This window comes from Lissotriton vulgaris, chromosome 2_1, assembly GCF_964263255.1.
Source record: "Lissotriton vulgaris chromosome 2_1, aLisVul1.2, whole genome shotgun sequence".
Classification (NCBI taxonomy): Eukaryota; Metazoa; Chordata; class Amphibia; order Caudata; family Salamandridae; genus Lissotriton; species Lissotriton vulgaris.
In genome coordinates this window covers 707,913,671-707,934,919 of record NC_141687.1, presented here as the reverse complement: position 1 = coordinate 707,934,919, position 21,249 = coordinate 707,913,671, and the positions used below count along the sequence as shown (strand labels likewise).

Below are 21,249 nucleotides of genomic sequence, written 5' to 3'. Positions count from 1 at the left end.
CACCTTCCACTCCCCCAGTCCTTGTCATAAATCTTTAGGGGGGTTGACTTTAAAAACATTTTTTAATGGGGGCTTGTAGCAAAAAAGTTTAAAGACCTCTGAAATAGATACTTAAGGGACAGTAGGTTCCAACCTATTCTCCTGCCTAGATTTGCTAACATCTAAGGTCATCTACAGAACATGGTTTGGATAACACATATGTATGATCAGTGTCTACTCAAAGTACGACTTGGAACCAAAGCAATTCCCCTCTTCCCTGGTCAACATCAACTGTTTTATATTTTGAAGTGGTTTTCTTTTTCTTTCAGTAGCTCTGTTTAAGTCTGGGGAAATGATATTCGGTCAGTCCCTAAAAAGTAAATCCCTACTCTTAGGTGCTCTCTTCAGGCCTCTCTCTGCAATAGATTCCCAAGGTTGACAATGATCCTCGAATCTCTGCACCTGTGGTTTTGATCACAAGGGCGTTTGCAAAAAGTAGGAAAAATGTGTAAATCCAAACAAACATCATGGTTGATACCCAATACATACTCCTACCAAATGTGAAGTAATAAGGCCTGTGCATCCTCACCCTCAGTTACCAGACGCACACTAAGAATCCTGATCTTCAGAGATCTCACCACATTGCCTAATCGATCAATTTGCCAATCTAGATTGAGGTAATTACATCGTTAATAAAGGACTCACGGAAAAACACATTGCACATTTGCAAAAGTCTCGACCATGTACTTGCCGCTCTGTGTGCTCCACCTTAGATTTTAGTTCCTTCAAATATCCCTCCAGTTTTGAGAGCTTTCAGTGAAAGCCTTTAGTAGTAGTTTTAAAGATCTTCAGCAGGTCATACATGAAGGACAACACTATTGTGAAGGAGGTCAAGCGGGGATCACTCACACATTCTGTCCGGATCTGTGACTAAATATCGAGGGACAGAATATTGACTGTCCAGAATATCGATTCCAAAATATCGAGGGACAGAATATTGAGACCGTATCTACAAACAGGTAAGTACTAAAATATCGAGTTCAAAATATCGATGTTTAAAGTATAGTTAACTAAAATATCGAATTTTTTAAATGTATTAAAATTAATATCCAAGTAATTAAATAATAAACACAATTAAATAAAACATAGTTAAAATAATATATAAAAGCTTAAAATGTAAAAATAATAAATGTAATGTAAAACAAACACATACTTTTTTTATCATATATTTACTTGATAATATCATAAAATAATGATTAATCTTAATTATAAAATATTTAAAACATTATTAAAAATATATTTACATATATATAAATAAACCTATTGTATGAATATAAAAATAAATAATATAGGATAATTTAAATAATTAAAGTAATAATTTTTATGTTAATTATTAATTTATACTACATTAAATATAACAAAATTAAAAACGTTGCATAGCTAAGGAAATAAAGTTAGTATTCACACTCCAGCAAATGCAAAAGTAGAGAATTTGTTGGATAGCGGGTGGGTACAAATTACTATTTCCACTCCAGTGAGTGGAACAGTAGGGAAAGTGTTGGATAGTGGGAGGGCCAAACTACTATTCCCACTCCAGAGAGTGCAACAGTAGGGAAAGCATTGGATAGTGTAGGGGTAAAAATTACTATTCCCACTCCAGAGAGTGCAACGGTATGGGATAGTGTTGGATAGTGTAAGGGTACAAATTACTATTCCCACTCCAGTGAGTGCAACAGTAGGGAAAGTGTTGGATAGCGTAGGGCTAAATATTACTATTCCAATTCCAGTGAATGCAACAGGAGGGAAAGCATTGGATAGCGCAGGGGTAGAAATTACTATTCCCACTCCAGAGAGTGCAACAGTAGGGAAAGCATCGGATAGCGTAGGGGTAAAAATTACTATTCCCACTCCAATAAGTTAAACAGTAGGGAAAGTGTTGGATAGCAGGTAGGTACAAATTACTATCCCAACTCCAGCGAGTGGAACAGTAGGGAAAGTGTTGGATAGTGGGAGGGCCAAACTACTATTCCCACTCCAGAGAGTGCAACAGGAGGGAAAGTGTTGGATAGCGTAGGGGTAAAAATTACTATTCCCACTCTAGAGAGTGCAACAGTAGGGAAAGAGTTGGATAGCGTAGGGGTAAAAATTACTATTCCTGCTCAAGTGAGTGCAACAGTAGGGAAAGTGTTGGGATAGCGTAGGGTTAAAAATTACTATCCCCACTCCAGGGAGTGCAACAGTAGGGAAGGCGTTGGATAGCGTAGAGGAAAAAATGACTATTCCCACTCCAGTGAATGAAACCGTAGAAAAAGTGTTGGATAGCATAAGGGTAAAAATTACTATTCCCACTCCAGAGAGTGCAGCAGTAGGGAAAGTATTGGATAGTGTAGAGGAATAATTTAGTAGATCCAGTCCTACAATTTAATTAAAATAAAAAAATAAAAATTATTATTATTTAAATTTAATTTACCTCCCACTATTTCCCACTATAAACGTCACCTCCAATAATCTAAAATATTAATAAATTAAAATAATTAACATGTAATTAGTTAGCTGATCACAAATAACAAAAAAATAAAGACAATATCTAACTTAATTAACACAATTAACAGTATAAAATAACTTTGATTAAATATTATATAAATATTAATAAAATTGTATTTTCAAATATTTTAATAAACACCATACCCCCCTATAAGTAATGCATTACTAATTAATAAAAATTCACGCAATTTACATATTTATCAATTAATTACAAACTTTTATTAATAACGTTTTTAATATTTAATAATAAATTAATTACCTTAATTAGCCATAATAATTATTAGCCATACAATTAATAATTAATAAAAAAAATGTATTTAAATGAAATTACGTCCCACCCTATTCCCCTCTAAACCCACAACCCGCCACGGAACAAATATACGCAAAAATAAATTACCAATATTAATTATTAACCATAAAATGATTAATTAATTAATTATTATTATTTTTTAATTTAATTTAAATGAAATTACTTCCCACTGTATTCCCCTATAAACCCACAACGCGCTACGGAACTAATATACACAAAAATGAATTACCAATATTAATTATTAAACAATAAATTACTAATTAAAACATTATTATTCTTTTTTATTTACATTTAACTATTTCCTACCCTATTCCCCTATAAACCCAGAACCGCTACGGAACTAATATACGCAAAAATGAATTAACATAAAATTCATTATCTTAAAAAAATTGTAACATGTATAAAAAAATGTTATGTACTTTTAACACATATACTAACATATAATATAATTTTAAAACATTCGATATAACATTCTATATTATGAAATTCTATATTATAACATTCTATATAATGACATTCGACATAATAACATTCAATATTATTTACCTATATGTCGATATTATTTCAAACCATATTATGTCCATTCTATATTCTGTCCTCCCGATATTTTTGATTCGATATTATGTCCTGTCGATATTTTTGATTCGATATTTTGGGTGTTTACCATTCTGTCCCCCACACTTCTCACAGTTGTGATAGGGTACAGACAGAGTAAAAAAATCCATCTTGTTTTCTGCATGTTTAGTAGGTTGGAGTGCATGGTGATGCTGCAGGAGACACCACATGCATTGTAACTTAGAGCAGCAGCAAGAAGGAGGAGCCCGTCATCAACAGTCACTCACAAAATCAAACATCAGTGGTTGATAAGGGCTTCTCCTCCCACACACCTTGTCAGGCACACTCTGATCCCCTCAAGAGGACTTCTTATCCCTCTGCCTCTCTACCAAAATATTTCACAAAGACGGTAGGATATGAGTGAACATGCAATGCGTAGCCAATGTTTTCGGACTCAGGGTGCATAGATAGGATGAATGGCAACTGACTTGCTTCACAGTTTGTGTCTGGGACCTCCTGGAGCACATATTCATTACCAAGGCCCCCAAAGGTGGGCATTGCATATATTTTCTTACTCATGTACATATCTATATATGAGGATATAGTACATTTGGAAATTATTTCAGTTTTAGGTTGACTATCAGCACTTACGATGCAGTGCAGTAAGTGCAGTTCAAGGTTTTGTATGTTTCTTCAAAGTTACCCCATTGTGTGTTCACTTATTTTGATTTGAAAGCTGATGGGAATTTCCCTTACAGTATCCTGGTAATCCTTGTAATAATCAATTTTACACTTCCATGTGGGTGGTTTGTGTATGCATTTTGGCCAGGCTACATGCATGAGGTAGCTTTTTGTATACAAACACACACGTACTTTAAAAAAATGTAATTGACAATATTTTCAATTCCATAATCATGCCTGTCTAACTAACAAAACTTTGCGAGCATAAGTTACACTAACAAGCCGAACAAGGTTTGTGTGTCTGGCCCTGTGTATTTTGAAAAAAATTGTTGAGCTACCTTCAGAATAGTACTTTTTATAAAGCATACACATGAAATGCCGCACTGAGAAGCACTCCGATCAAATGGGTATTTTCTACCACCTCCATTGATTTTTTTTTTGAGTGAGCATAAGGATTCAAACCTGTGACCGCAAGTCTTAGGAGAGGTTATTAGTCCACTAAGCCACATCACATTGCAGTACCTTGTTATTTATCTTGCAGATCTTTATAAACATCAACATTTGAAAATCCCAGGAGGCCAAATGCCAAAATGAAGACGTTCTGTGCCATGTGAATTATACAGATATCCAAACAATTACTGCAGGAAGAAAACCTTTAGCACATTGAAGACCACAACCAACAATTCGGAAACATAGTCCAACTCAGATCATATGGCTGAAATCCCCCCGTGAAGTAACTAAATGAAGGTCTTGAGCCCTCATAAGTTATATAACTATAGAATGATTATCTTGAATAAGAGTTTTGCATCCAGGATATTGGGGAAGATATTAGGTTGGTGCCAAAAGGAGAAGCAGTTGACCTAGAAGGGCTACCTGACGAATTTTATTGTGCTTACACATCGGCGCTCACTTCAATATTTCCATTGCAGTGCAGTGCAGGAGGCCCACAAGAGTGGTCAAGGCCTGTCCCCTTGAGAAGAAGTGCGAATAGTGATTTTCTTTATAAGATCTAAAGCCTCATTCAGACTGGAGATCAGATCCCAATCTAAATCTAATTGCAGAGCATTATTACAAGGGCCAACGTGAAATCTTGGTAGGACTAAGTACCAGATTATTGATCCACTGGTAACATGCGCTTGCTCAAGGCCAAGGTCCATTGTATATATAGAGCCATCTCCTTCTTGCCACTAATTTTCATGACAGCCATTGCTTTATATGAAAAACTAGTTAACTGTACAACATGAAGCAGCAGCGTAGAGGAGATAAACTCAAATTTTTTTTACAAATAATGCCAGGATTTGATAGCTCTTTTAGCACTTCTGTAAGAACATTCAGATCAGCAATTGTTAAAATCCAAAATCTATATCTGTAGCGATGCCTCCATTATTTCGTATCTTGCCGTGGTCTATAATTTTTTCCATCTTCTCTTTTTCCTCTTTTTCTATCAGTAATAAGGCTAACATAAGATTATAATGGGCAAATAATTTTATTTGACTTACTTAATCGTTCAATATTGGCTACTCATTCAAATCCAGGGGTCTCTAAACTCAAACTGCAGCTATATAATGTATTTATGAATTTTAATATACTCTGCATAAAAACTGCCAAGTGGGATGAAGGAAATTGGGATTGGCTCAAATGCTGAGCGACCAGGGCAGATCCACTTCACATGACTGCCTCATGTACAACCTTAATTATTACCAGTGTACAGTATTTAATAGCTTATCTAGATTGGAGAAGGGAGATCATGCATGGCTCGTAATGTTTGTGTTCCACTTTGTAGGCTTGAAAAATCATGTTTTTCCCACACTGAACATTGGCAGGTCATATTCTTCAGGCTAGTGGGCTGCATACAGAAATAGTTGGGCTGCCAAGATCCACTCATGCCTCACTTGTCCCACTGTAATTAGTGCCAGCTGTAGTATGGAGTTGTTGGTTTTTTTGACAGGGCTGATTTTTATTTTCCTTTTCAAGTCTGGTCCTGATAATTGGCAATGATCATTTCCTCTTATCTTAAAGGAAAGGTTGAATAAAATGCTGCAATACAATGCTTCAGGATATCACTTAGCCTTAAATTAGAACAGTTTATTATGGTATAATTTTATCTGGGCCAATTGTTTTAGACACCAGGACATCATCAACCATATTCTCTTCTCCCTCTCCCTGCAACAGCCCAAAATACACAAAAAGTGGCCAAAAATTGATAACCTACTTTATGTGAATCTAATGAGATTTTGCAAACCACTCTTAGGTTGGTTCTCAAAAACACCATTGAGAGTAGGCTGCAATCTGGCCAAGCTTTTGAATATTAATTAGTTAGGTCGCAAACTGTGACATACTTTGATTTGATCCCAAAATATCATCCCAGGCTCCCTTTAATTGTATATAAGGCATAGGACCAGTACGAAAAAACACAACAATATTTTTAGAAAAGAGGTCCTACCTACCTATATTGTTCTCATCAGGAAATAAATCCGGCAGAACCAGACCACACTATGGGGCCCATTAGGATGGCGGGCGTCCGCCGGCCACCCTAGCGGTGCTGGGACCGGCCCCCAGTGGTGTGGCGGTCCCACACCGGCGATTAGGATGCCACCACCACCGTGGCGGTAGCATCCTCCATTCCCAGCATTGTGGCGGGTGGTACTCACAGCAGCGCCCGCCACAATGCTGGGAATGCACTGTGTGCATTGTCATGCACAAGGTGACAGGCACCACGAGGTGCCTGCCACCATGTCCATGACAATGCAGAGGGGTACCAAAGGTACCCCCCATGTGCACCCTCCAACTCCTCAATACCCTGGGGGCCCGCAACGGGCCCTCGAAAGCAAAATCTGCATGCCTTTCCGTGGCGGCATGTTTCCGCCCCCATGCTATTATGGATGGTGGTGTCTAGCAGACACTGCCCCCATATTAAACCATTTTCCGCCCGATCGACTTGTCGACCAGGCCTAAAAGCGGCGGACGGTCTTCCCGTCTGTCGTGGTACCCCCACCATACTAATATGGCAGGGGGTAAATGGGTGGTGGGCGGGGAAGGATGTAGGCCGGAATGCCACAGCCACGCAGCAAGTGGCGATCCGCCCTACATCCTAATGACCCCCTATGATTTATATTACTTTGTCATATATTATTTACTGATATTTTTTATACTTTTTTCATTCTTTACAAAAAATCCATTATTCAGTATTTTTTACGAAACAGGTGTAATTCGTTTCTTACTTGCATACACTGAATTGTACACTTTTCAATTTTAACATTTTTCAAATTCATCAATACTTTTTAAATGCTCAAACTACAAAACAAAACTCACCCACTTCGCCTCCTGTGTCACACACTCCACTTACATCCCACTCACACTACATAACATTCACTCATCAAACACCAATCGGGAGAAGCAAAACGTCCTAAAGTACACCAGTTGGATCTCTATAATTCTCTCTTCCTTGTGTAATGGCACCAGACTGGACACATTCATAGTCAACACACTTCAGGACTGAATAGTGATTGGATATATGTACAACACGATAGTAGGACAAAGGAAGTATTCTGTATTTCATCAAGAAGTGATACCCTGCCACGTGTATCACAGGCGAAGGACAATTATTTAATTATTTTGGAGGTCTTCTTAGATTAGCTGTAAGAAGAATCCTTCAACTAGAAGGTTTCACTGCGGTATTACGCCAGCTGTAAACAGTAGTTCTTTCTTGTTATTCAGCTCACATGTGCAGCAAGAATATGAGCTTCACAGTGGAAAACACACCTCTCTTCACTTTACTCTAAGTTCTCCACCTAAGAAGGCATATCGTTTAGCTGCTCTTAATTACTATTAGGCACATCGGGTCTCAGGTCGCTTGGACCTTCCCTCTTCTATCTTAACTTTCGTCCACCATACACTAAAAAATTTAAAAAATACTTTGATTTGATGCCATCACAGGGATGGCGGCCTGCTGCTATCAATAGAAAATCAAGTCTCTGAGCACTTTTAAGTAAAGTAAACTTCCATGTTTTAATGTAGCTCGTTTGCCTTAAAGGAAATAAAGCTGTGCTGAAAGAAAAATGTTTAATGCTTTTGAAAAAAAAAATTGACCGCTGGCAGTGATCCCTGGACTTAAAAAGAATCTGAAGGCAATCACTCAACAATCTAATGATAATAGGACACAGTCGGTTGTAGAGGTGCAAGGATAAATCTGCATGGGGTCTGTCCTTCATATGTGCTGATGACCAAGCCCAAAGCAAAGCAGGGATAGAGGTGACTGTTATATATCACCATTCTTAGGCATTGGACCAATAGGACAAAAGTCAGAGGGCAACAGTGAGGTGAGGGGTGGTGAAGAAAGACCCGAATAAACAGGTGAGAGTCACATTTCCGAGTCTGATTTGTAGCGGTATGGAATACAGTGGGAGTGGAGAAGTGTGGCTCAATGATTAGAGCGGCAGACCCTGATGCAGAGGTCTAGCCTGGGACCAGGGTTCAATTCCCCGCCTCGGCGGGTCTTGGGCTCAAAATTCCACGGACCTGATAATTCTCGCCTCGGTGCCTATTCCAATCATGGAGTCCCACTCTGCAACTCTGGGCAATAGCTTGCCTAATCTCCACAACGGCCCCCACAACACTAAAGATGCCTGGCCTCCACCTTAGGGGTGCCCAGGAGTGGACGCCTCACAGGGAAAGCCAGGATGGGTTCCACAGCGGTATTCGTACAAGCGCCATGAGACCCTTGCGGGTGAGTAGTGCGCTATACAAGTATCAATTTACATTTAATGGAGTACAATGATGAGCTCTTGAAAAGGCCCTCCACTGAGTCTCGGACAACTGCTGAAACGGGCACGAGCAGGTTTAGGTGTGCTCACCAAACGCTCTAGCAAGAAATTGCAGTGGGTGCTTTGTAGAATCATGTGGATGAGACATGGGCCCTTAAAATGAAATGTTTCTTTTATAACGAGCTAAGTACTGGTGTGGTAAGGGTATTGTACTAGCTCATTCTCAGTCTCTTCCGGTCACTTTCAAGTTGTAATGGTGACTTATTTGGTAGACATGTATAGATGCTGGATAAATCTACCCCCTTATGCCAGTGCGGAGAGAGGCAAAGTGACACAAACAGCTCAAATTCTTGATAAAGTATTTACTTTTATGCATTGGAAAGTAGCCCTGAAAGTAACATAAATAGCCCTTTTCACTGCTTTGTGTTATTTTGCATCGATGTTTCCAAGATTGGTACATAGGGGAAAACATGCAATAACGCATGGTTTTTGACACATAGTTATATCTATTAAAATTGGTAGGCGTGGCTTTGCTCCTAAAACTGACGTCTCCTTAATGAGATGTTTTTATTTCTCCTACCTTTTCACAAACTGCAAGTGTTTTGCACTGTACGGCACACATCCAATGTGTTTAAAGTCAGTTCAAGAATGGTATTTTGTAAAGGACGGGTACCTTTCCAGTCAAAGGATATGATACCACATGTAGATTTTCATGATTTGGGTGGTTTGTAGACCTGATTTGCATGATCAGTCACATCTACTATAGCACTACGCTGCTGCAAGATTGATACGTTTACCATTGTATTTGCACCCAGTGAAATGTTTTATAAATGGCAAGAGGCCCACTAGAAATACTAAGACAGATATAAAAACCTGAATGCTAATCAGTAATGTACCTAGTATACAAGTTAAAACATTGTGAAACTGGATGACAACGTTTTTTGGGGGGGGCACAAGAGTGTCTACATTGAAGAAATCATAAACTCTGACTACAAAACTACTTTATAGATGAGAAAAAAAGCCTTTGGATGTCGTGTGGGGTGGTGTACTGTATAAATGCAAAACAATCCCTGTAATCTGCACGTGCATGCAGACACTAAACAGGCATTCAAGACTTCCACAGTCATAAGTGTTACAAAGAGAAGAGACAAAAGAAATCAATACAGATGAGGTGAACACCCACACAGTCACAGTCTTATGAGTATTCACAATACCCTCTCCACTCTAATTCCATTTCCAAAATTAAACCTGAAAAATGCAGTACATCAACATACACCAGTTTGACAGGGTGTGTGGGAATGGAAAGACTTTTCGTGGAAACTACTATTCCTTGAAAAGAAAAGGAAACAGGAAATCAAAATATAGAATTCTTGTAATGTGGAGTCTGCGCGTAATTACGCTTAGGAGGAAAAGGTGTATGGCCTAAATGTTTGTTTATGTTTCAGAAGCTATTATGCATATGTATATGGAACTCATTGGGGATTTAGTACAAGCTTAATAAAGCAGACTATGCAGGTAAGAATGGTAAGTGCCCCTTCTACTGAGTGGGAAACCTGGCTCTGGCCTGTGTGGAGAGAGTACTAGAAGCCCTGCAAGGGCAGTCTGTGTGGATAATGAATGATTAGACAGCAGTCCTGAACAGCAATACATTTCCAAAGATAAAAGAGGTGAGATGTCTGTCCACATTCAACAATGATCCAGGAGGAAGGCATATCCCAGCGAGTTTCTTTCCTTCCCCATTAATGCAATCATAACAAGGACAATTGGAAGCGTTATGATGATGAAACAGATCCGCAAGACAGACACCACCATGTTTTAAAAATCGAGGGGGCTGCAGAGTGGGATGTGTCATTCATTATGATTCTGCCAAAGTATGGTGAGAATGTTCATTTTCACATGTAGTAGTAAATAACTGGCACCACAAGTGTCTGCTCTTTGCTGTGTATATACACACTGATAAGAATGCAACTATTTCTTTCATTACAGTTTTTAGATAGAACTTGAAAGTAACCGTTCCTGTGAAGCTGAGCATCATCACTTCTAGTTGAATGGAAAAGATGCCAGGGTTAAGCATCTCTTTAGTATCAAGAAAATTCCTGAATGGTAAAGCTCGCCACCAGCTAGCATGAGCTCGATGCTTCTTGAATGAAACACCAGCGGTTCCCCGTTTATTATGTCATGTGGTCAAAGCTTACTCAAGAGGTTGAAACAAATGTGTGGTTACCCACTGGGTGTAAATCTTTTATTTCTGTAGTTAAGCTTCTGCTTTGGAGTGCATTTACTGCAGAGCAGAAGGGTGAGGAGCAGGCAGAGTGGCTTCACAATTTAGGGAGCAGGAACCATAGCAACGCTCCTCCATCACTCACTCCCCTCATCCTCACTGATGTAGGAGATTACACAGTTCAAGAATCTTATCATAAAACAGGTCAAAAACTTCCATGGTGAGAGACAACTACAGTCTTTTCACGTACAACATGGGACTGCTGCACGGTCGCAGGCCACCAATGAGCTATGAACATCTGCTAGATCATTCTTAGCTTTTCATTGTGTTCTAGGTGACTCCTGCAATGAAGGATGGTATTGTCCCTTTACACTACTGTTTTAGAATGAAAAGCGTTGTCGCTAAGGAGGACTACAGTAGCACTCAGTTGGCTTCTGAGACTCGATTCAGGAAGTTCATTCTCAAACCTGACAGAGCTGCTTTTGTAATTCCCAGTAGTCTAAAACTATCACTTCCCCAGAGGAACAACACCTAGGAAAGGGCTACGAGGAAGACAGACACTGCTCTTTGTTTTGCTTAGTGCACAACAAACATCTGCCCAGGTCATTTCGGAATGTTCATTGTGTACACTGAATTACTGGTTTGAGAGCCCTGAGTGATGACTTAGATTTTGCCATATCAAGCTGACAGCACAGATTATTTTCACTGAGATTGCTTTGGCAAGGCATCAAAACTAACACCATGGATACAATTGCAATAAGTAAACTGCTGGACTGATGCCCAGGATCGTCAAATCAAATATCACTGCGGAGAATCAAAGCCATTTGATGGGCATCCCAAACTGTAATACAACATTACGGTATAAAAGGCTCAGCTTAAGTGTCTCTCAAGTTCTCTAGGATGTTAATATTGTAGTTTCAGTTTGTTCAGTGAAGAAAGTTTTCCACCAGGGGAAGACGGCATCAGCAAGACAGGTTTTGAAAATTGAGTACTGTATGCAACTTCTCTAAAGCACCATTCTTAGTTCTGAAATGAAAAAGAGAGATTTATAAAGCGCATGGCTGCCCTCGAGCGTCCCTGCTCCATGGCACAGAGTCACAAAGTAGTAGAGATAACATGAAACTAGATGTGTAGTCCTACAAATGGATCCCATCTCAGTTTTGTTTACATGCTATCAACATTCCCTGGTGATGAGAAGAGAAACAGTCACAATCATGCAAGAAAGAACACAATGCTCAATAGATCTTTCTTGAGCAGAACTACGTTTTCCTGTGTGGTCAGTGTTACAGTCCCATTGCAACTGAAGATGTGCTTACAAGCAACATGCAGAGGGAGAAGATTGAAGTTTTTAGAAGGGCAAGTCCCTTTCACATAAACCAACTGTAAAAGCCAAACAGATGCAATCTTTGTCTTGTATTCTGGACCACATTAGAGTTCAGAACAATCAGTAAAAATTTAACATTAGTCAGTTAAACATCAGAAAGTGACTTGGAATTGATTCTGCGAAAATAACATTTATGGAGAGGGTGTGGGTAATCAAGCAATGAATGCAGGGTCCATGGTGATGAACTGCAGAAACTAAAATCTACCGGTATTTCAGACATTTAGGACCATGAACCAGGCCAATAGATCATTCAACCACTCTGAAAAGGACAATTAGTAATGTAAGAACCAAAATCCAAGGCAAACCACAGAAATACCTCTTGTGGCTATTTTCACTTGATGGACATTGCATAGTTCTTTAAGAAAGGCTAATATACATGCTGATATTCATCAATGGTAGGAAAATTACAGAACTACAGAACTATGTGCATGCTGTGTGTTTTACATTTCCTAGGGCCTCTTGATTTCCCAGGCAGGCAATATCCCCACTCCTGAGTGGATGTTCAAACCCATGAATTTTTGGATTCTACTGATTTCTTTGGTCAGACCACTATCTTCCTTGGAGGGCCCCATGAACCCACATAAATGTGATGCCTTGATTGCTTTTGATCTGTACTTACCATGGGTCACTCCACATTCCTTCCGAAGTAGGCCCATTAAATCCATGTACACGTAATGTCTCTTGATGGCTTAGGGCCCATTTAGTTGCTTATGTGACATCTTCACTGCTCCTAGAGGCATTCTATAGACCCATGCTCTTGTGTTATCTAATCATTTCCTAGTTTGTGGCATCCCTTTAGACCAGGCTACAAACCAGGTCGTCAAGCTGTGTTCACTATGTCCACTGATTCCCATTTCTTCTACTCCACAGCAAGGAGAAGAAATGGGATTCAGTGGACACCTTGGATGCAGCTCGACGAACTGGACTTTTCGGATGATTTGGCCCTACCCTCCCATACCTATTTGCAGATGCAAGAGAAGACCAACAATGTGGCAGCCACATCAGCACAACATGGTCTCAACATCCACAGGAAGAAAATCCAAGATCCTGAAGGCCAACATGGCCAGCAAAACAGCGGTTAATCTGCAGGCGGTGCAGTCCAAGAGGTTAAGGTCCTCACCTACCTGGGCAGAGCCATACGCAAGCAGGGTGGCACAGACACAGACGTCAAGATAAGAATCAGCAAAGCAAGGGCTGCCTTCATTCAGCTAAAGAATATCTGGAGGTCTGAGGACCTAACACTGCAAACCAAGATCTGGCTTTTTAACACCAATGTAAAATGGGTCCTTCTGAACGGAGCAGAAACTTGGAGGACAAAGTGACCACCACTAACAATGTCCAGACCTTCATCAACACCAGTTAGAGGAAAAGCATTTAAATCCACTGGCCAAACACCATCAGCAACAAATAACTATGGCAGCAAACTTTCCAATTCCCTGATCATTAAGAAATCGATAAAAGATGATGGTGCTGGATAGACCACCCTCTCCGCAAACCCGCAACAAAACCACCAAAGAAGCCCTGACCTTGAACCTTGAGGCTGACTGCAAGGAGATGCTTTATACCTGGAGTCAGATCAGGGTTAGACTGGCCGTAGTGGGTACCAGTTGTTTCCCTAGTGGGCTGAAAGGGTGGGAGCCAGTTTTGTACCTGCGGTGGACGTTTTTATTGCAGCAGTGATGCAAAATCAGCCCCTTCAAACAAAAGCGCAGCAGCAGCGTTCCAGCCCTGGCAATTATGAACGACCCCCCGCCCTGGGGTTCGGTCGGAAATATTTACCAGGGCTGGTTTGCTGTCCCAGTTCAGCCTTGAGTCAGATTTAAAGAAAAGCTCAGGACAAAGATGAATGGACAGTCCTGATTGATGGCCTATACCCCAGGAGGGGTCGTAGGTATAAGTAAGTACAAGCAAATATTACTCACCGCGGACAATCTTGGGGATAGATTCAGTCAAAATTAGAAGAAATTATGATACATATGGTCAATTAAGTACATTCGGTATAACGCTCACACATGTGTTCGCTTCACACCATGCATAAAAATACATATGTGCTGCAAAGCAATAGGAGCACACTTCTGAGCCTCATAAACAACACCAAAATTCTTCCCGTGTAGACCACTTCTTAAAACATATACTCGACCAGCCATGCACAATGTAGTGAGCAGCTACCTACTGGGCCACCCAGAAAAGATTTGGGGCCTTCACAGTGGTAAAAAAGCACTATACAAGTGTTACAATACAATAATACTATTTCAAGCATTTCCATTTCACTGTATGTGGTTTGTAATGCTGTTACTTACTTTGCGAACTGAAAAGAATATCTGTTCAATGCCTAACTGACAACTCTGTCGTGTAATATAAATACACCTGTATGTCTAAAGACTTTTCTCTAAACAGAGAATATCCGGTCATATGTTTCATTCTGGAAGTGTGGAAGACACAGAGATAAAATTCGGGAAAAGATCGTTGTTTAGGTGTGATCACAAAGACCGAACTGCAGAAACAAAAAACAATAGCTCATAACAACAGACAGCACACTCCACAAAAACTGTCTGATCCACAACCCACTCAGGAGCGAATTCAGTTTGCTGACTTGTTAAACATTATTTTTGTAGTGTGAAGTCCAAACAGCATTGCATTTTTGTAGAAGGTTTTACGCTCCTTGATACGTCTACACCTAACAAATGAACATATGGGCCTGAAAATGGGTATTTTAGAGCCACCCATTTTAGATAATGGGGCCTATCACCAAGGCATTTGGAAGGACGCACTCCTGTATTACTTTCTTTTGTGTACTCTTACATGCCTTTGTGAATTGGCCCCCAACCGCCTAAAATGGAGGAAAAATAAGACTATTCAGTGAATATTTCTATACAGTTAGTGCACATAGAAAGTACTGTGCCCTCTTTGCACTTTTACGGAGAGGGAGTTGGATATTTTGGGCTGGTGACCTAGGGCATGCAAGCATAGGTAGGAGAGTACTCCTCTGGTACTACTTCCCATACTCATAAATGCTTTTGTGAATTGATTGCATTATGTCTTTATGCAGATGTAGTGACTTCAATTCCATGCGATCATGAAAGGGGTAAAGCTGGGGCTATTTATTTTATGTTTTATGTCGTGGTCATAATTTATTCTATACTAGCAGCCCGTCCCGGCGTTGTCCGGGAGCAATCAGGCTCTCAAACTTCCACAGCCCGTCCCGACGTTGTCCGGGAGCAATCAGGCTCTAAAACTTCCCCGCTCCTCCCCGCGCTCCTGTCCGCGCCACGCTGCAACCCCACAGTCACCTACGTCAGCCCACCGCGGGCGCTGCCGCTCCTCAGCCTCAAACTTCACCCCTCCTATCCGCTCCACGCTGCAAGCCCACCGCGGGCGCCGCCGCTCCTCAGCCTCTGCAAACTTCACCGCTCCTCTGCGCTCCTGTCCACCGCTCCTCCCCACGCTCCTGCCCGCCGCTCCTCCCCGCGCTCCTGTCCGCCGCTCCTCCCCGCGCTCCTGATGATGTCAGCATGCACGTCGTTAGCGCACACGGACGGCACTACTTCCAAGGGACTACTATTTTTTTTTTACGTATATTTTTTAAAGAACGTATATTTTTGGGTGGTATATAGCCTATGTCACTCTGCAGACCCTGACAATTCCAATGATGTATTGGGTGTTTGGATTGGCTCTGTAGTTCCCGAGTTTACCCGCCTCAAAGGTTCCCAGTTCTCTCTTTATGACAGTAGTATAGATAACGCTTTTATAATTCATGTTTTATTCTTATCACTGTTTGTTTGCATATTAGCCTATTTTGTGAAATCTTGTGTTAAAATCAATCTTAATTTCAGATACAAACAAATGCCTCTGGGATTCCACAGCTATTGCGTACAACACTGTAAGATAAACATAAACCAGGAGTACAGTAATAGCAGCCCTGGAAATATGGTCCTGCTAGTGATACACTGCAATGAGCAAGAGATCTCAGGTTTTGGTGCTAGAGGTTAAGTAGAGGGGAGCTAGATTCCACCCCTTAAAAAATATTTTTAATGGAACCAAACGATTCTTTTTGCGTGACAGTTTTTCAAAAATATCAAAAGTGGTCAATTTTACACACTAGTGTAGAGGGAAACTCATGAAATATTAAAAACTCCATAGTCTGGCAGAGTGTCCAGGAGCATTATTGCTTTACAACAGTAAATCATATGTGTCTGTAAGAAAACCAAGTCTGGTGGCTTAGTGGACTAATGTGTCCTCTATAGGGGTCTATGTTTGACCTTATGATCACAGGTTCAATTCCCGTCAGGTCCACTCAGACTTTTATCCTTCTAAGGTCGATAAAATGCGTAACATTGAGTTGGGTAACAGTACACATCTGATTTTCAGCGTCAAGATGCCCTTCTGAGTGAACGTGCGCTTCACAAGTACACATTATATATTAACTGTGTGCCCGCGCTTCACGGCTGACCTCAAGCGTTGGACAGTCGAGCCCTGCACACAGTCCCCAGTACTCCAGCCTTACAGGAGTCTCCCCTGCAAGCAGGTCTGTCTCTGGGGAGGCAGAATGGACAATTGCTCCTTCACCCATTTGGCAGACAAAAGTATAATCGCAAATATGAACATCAATACCATTGTTTATGAAGCCTCCTGTGTTAAAATATTCCTCTGGGCAGTATCAGTGGGATTCATGACCCTACTTTGGAAAGTATAAAAGGGGCATATTAAATACTTTGCCAAGCAGAATCTAAATTGACAAGCAAATGTCACTGACTGTTGATGCCACCAACAGTGATGGTCATTTAGAGGAAAAGTCTGAGCAAAACAGGCTAAATAGAAATTCATTTCGGGAATTAAGAACTCACTGCAAAGGCACTATCTTGGGACTTTACCTCCAGCATCCTGCAATTGCTCTGTAAAATGCAACAAAATGTATAAGAAATGCGGAAATCTAAGAGACGGGTCCTGTTCTGCAGTGGAAGGCCTCAGGTGTGGCACAGCGCTTGCAAAGTCTACCCCGGTAGAATTATACGGCTAACCAAGATAAGGTAAACTTCCACCTTAAACTCCCGCTTTATTTCGTCAGAGAAAAAGTAGGAATCAGGCATCACATTTAGGTCAAAAATGGAAACCCTTAAACACGATTTAACTGCAGCACTAAAAATCACATTGTAATTCTAGGCAGCGGCACACATTTATTCTAATTTGCAAGCAAAGATAAACCCGACAGAGGTCAGAGGCAATGGTTGCAAGCGCTATAAAGGTTAAATTGCCACATTTACAATGGAGGGGGCAATTGCCAAAGTCTGCTGTTAACTAACATGCATAGCTGGTTCTGAAATCCGATATTCATTTAAATCATGTATCAATGTAACTGAACAAGTAATTGAGAAGACCAAGCTAGTTTATTTTTCTCAGCCCTGATCTCATAAATGCACTGATGCAGCTGTTCCTTTCACATCTCCACATTTCACCTGAGAGCAGATATTTGTAATAAATCTGATCTGTCCTTTGACATATATATGTGCATACATACATAGCACATATGCAGATGCGCAGAGTATTACGACCTTGCTTACTGTTGTTGAGTTGCAGCAGGGCCATCAATGATAAGAGGTGAAACCTGGAGTGGGGGTATGCTGACCCCTCCTCTACCTCAACATCACTAATAAATATCACCCTACACGCCTGAATATATGGTTTTAACAAATGCAAGCATGCTGGTGATTAAATGTGCTCAGTCAGTGAAAATCATATTGCAGATGTGGCTAGCATGTGCGACGTTATAGTAACATACAATATTTGACAAAGAAAACAATGATTTTCCCCTGCCAGTTTGACTGTATTGTGGTGATAAAATGGAATTTGACCTTTACACTCAAGTAATGAATATGTGTATGTGTGTTTAGTACAGTGGATCTAAAAGACATCTAACTACATTGATTCTCAAACTATACGTGTGTGTGTGTGCACACGTATATGTGCTTTTACTGTAGAAAAACAGTTTACGAAACCCAGTTTCTGACAGGGATCTTCAAAATTTGGAAAAAAATCCACAGGTTCTTGTGAAATATGGGCTTACTCATCATATTGTCAATCTCCAAAGTACTCTATGCAGCTTTACTGCTGTTAGAGCGACAGGACTATGCAGTAATAGAGACCAGATTATGCAGCAAGACTAACTAAATTATGCAGCATGAAAAGGCAAATCATGCTGCATTATGCAGAGCATTTTCTATCAGTATTATTTTCACCCATTTGAGCGACATGCATTTTTTTGTTGATATCTGCAAAGTATGCAGCAAATTACTGGGCAAATCCATAACTATGCAGTAAATGATGCAGGCACAGAATCACATCATTTCACTGGCCATTAACATTGTACAATATTTTATCCAAAATCTATTCATGAACGGCAAACAAAACCTAAACATTCTAGTTCCAAACATTGTTAGCTGTGCTTGAAGAGAACAGTTTGAATAGCCTCTCCCTTAAACAGACAGAAATCAGGGCCAAATGTACTAATCTGTTTAGCAGTCACAAAAACCTGCAATGTACTAAGTTAGTCGGTTTGCAACCATGAACAAGTTTTGTGCTATGTGCTAAAGTTATTTTAGGAGACGGTAAAGTTAAGCTGAATCTATCAATGGATTTAGAAATGATTTACGAATCTCAAATTGGAAGGGGAGTGGTTTGTAAATCCCTTCCCAATTGTGATTCCTATCCATGTGCATAAAGCTGTATTAGCAGTTGCAGTTGACTAAGAAATGTCTGACCCGGCCGCATGCTGGGAGGACAACTGATTCGCAAAAGGGAAGAATTACTTCTTACAACCTTCCCCTTTGCGAATTAGGGTAAAACTTTCAGGAGTCGTAGGCGGTGCATCAGGGGACCATATTCAACTCATAATGAAACTTTAAAAGAATAGATATACATATATTTTAAAGCAGTCACATTTTAATTAAGGAAATCAGCCCGCTTTTAAAAAAAAATGGTTTCCTTTATTTAAAAAGAAATCGCAGACATTATGGTCCGACAGCCACGATCCCTGTGACTGAGATCCACAGGACCGACGTCACAATTTATGATCTACCTAATGAACATTCATTACGTAGGTCAGACGCCCATTCCCTCCAATTCCTTATTTTGGGAATCGACCTATTAGTTAGTACACTAGTCAGTTAGCAAAATATGCTGCTGATCGTAAGCAGTCGAGTTGCAAATTACAACCACTTTTTTTGCAACCGGAAAGATAATACATCTGGTCGATGGTCCTCTTGCAACCTAAGGTTCAGTTGGCATTTACAAACCTCTTTTACCTAATTGCGAGCATTATTCCCAGAATCTCGGTTGCAGTGAGCTTCACATGTATTCTCTCTGAATGCAGTCTGACAGGCAGGGTTATACTGACTGCCGGCAAACATGAAACGTCTGTTTCTGATTATGAAAACAGAGCTGTCTGTTTTTGCAATGAAAACACTGGGTCGATATTCAAAATAGATTTCGTTTTTTCATGTTGGACATAAAATCATAGTGATGTAACGAAAAATGCACTCTGACCCCTACGCATGAAGTTTTTGTTGGTCTCCTGTGATTGCCAGCATGTCAACACCAAGAACTCAGCCAGGGACATCAAACATGTTATGTACAAAAGACTTGGGTTTGGTGTCCACTGTCTCCCGAAATCCATGTTATGTCCCTGAAAGCCCCCAGAAGGCAGTGGTGCGACAGTGGCGCCAAGCACATTCTCGACACTACACACATACATGGAGTATGGTAAGGCTGCAAGAAGTCTCTTGACAACACATCACGCGCCACTGTTTGCCACATTACTAAACCACATGCTTGCATTTCGAAGACACTGGTATTAATATGTAAAACAAACATTTTACACGCACATACTGAGATGGAACGAATTCCAAATGTAGCTAGTTTGCTTCCAAGACCTCCCCCTGCGTTGCTGGCGTTTGTATAGTACACATATATATGCCTTTGTAAACTTGAGGAATACGTCAACAATCTTTTACTTGTGTGGTTTTATCTCCTGCCTCTCCATACCCCATTCGAAACAGCTGCACACATCTTTTATACATTTTAGATGAATGTCAGTGAATGCAAAGAGCGCTACAGTGTAAATAAATACATGACAATTGTAATGCACTGTACCTTTAAGAAGTACCGGGTCCAGATCTGGTTCTCGGCCGGATAGAGCAGATTTCCCCTCAGTTATTGGGATAACTAACCCAAAACGCAGTTCTCCCTGTTTTTCCTCGAGGCCAGCCTCTCTTTCACTCAAGGGAGCTTTTACCATTTAAGGTCAACGCTGCTTTCGGCTCCTCCGGCGAAGCGAGGGCTTTTCAGACTCGCGGGCCGGCTGTCCGTCTAGCGGAGAGATTGTTTAAAGAGGAACAAAATAAACTGCTCGGAAACCTCCTTTTGCTTCATTCCTGCAGTGCTAATAAAAAATGAAAGGCTTTCCCGCGGCTGGCAGTGCGCCGCGAAGAGCCAAGGGTCCCTTCGCTCCAGCCGCTCCGCGTGAACACCAGTGCCGGGTTCTTCATGCGCACCAGAGGGGTAAACGGAGACAGCAAATGCAGCCTTAGGCCTTTAACCCTGATTCTGCCGGAAATAACTGACGAGATCTTTGTTTTGATTGTCTCACATACTTTTTGGTTAAATGTACTTTCATCCCAAAATGTTCCGATTTTGCAATTACACATTCTCAAAACAAGAAAGGCGTTTCAAAGCCACCCGAAGTCTGGGTCAAATCCTCTCAGAGATGCAAAATCTGTCTCATCTGATAGAAAGCCCATCTTTGAACGTGGATCGGATG

The 21,249-nt window shown here is 40.6% G+C and overlaps 1 long non-coding RNA gene across 1 annotated transcript in view; it reads right to left on the bottom strand.

Annotated features, from left to right (window-relative positions):
- The window catches only part of LOC147731016 (uncharacterized), a 414,276-nt gene extending 393,292 nt beyond the window's left edge, over nt 1-20,984 (bottom strand). Inside the window, exon 1 of the long non-coding RNA XR_015308618.1 lies at nt 20,583-20,984. This is a non-coding gene — a long non-coding RNA (uncharacterized LOC147731016). The remainder of the gene's footprint in view (nt 1-20,582) is intronic.
- Nucleotides 20,985-21,249: the final 265 nt, after the last annotated feature.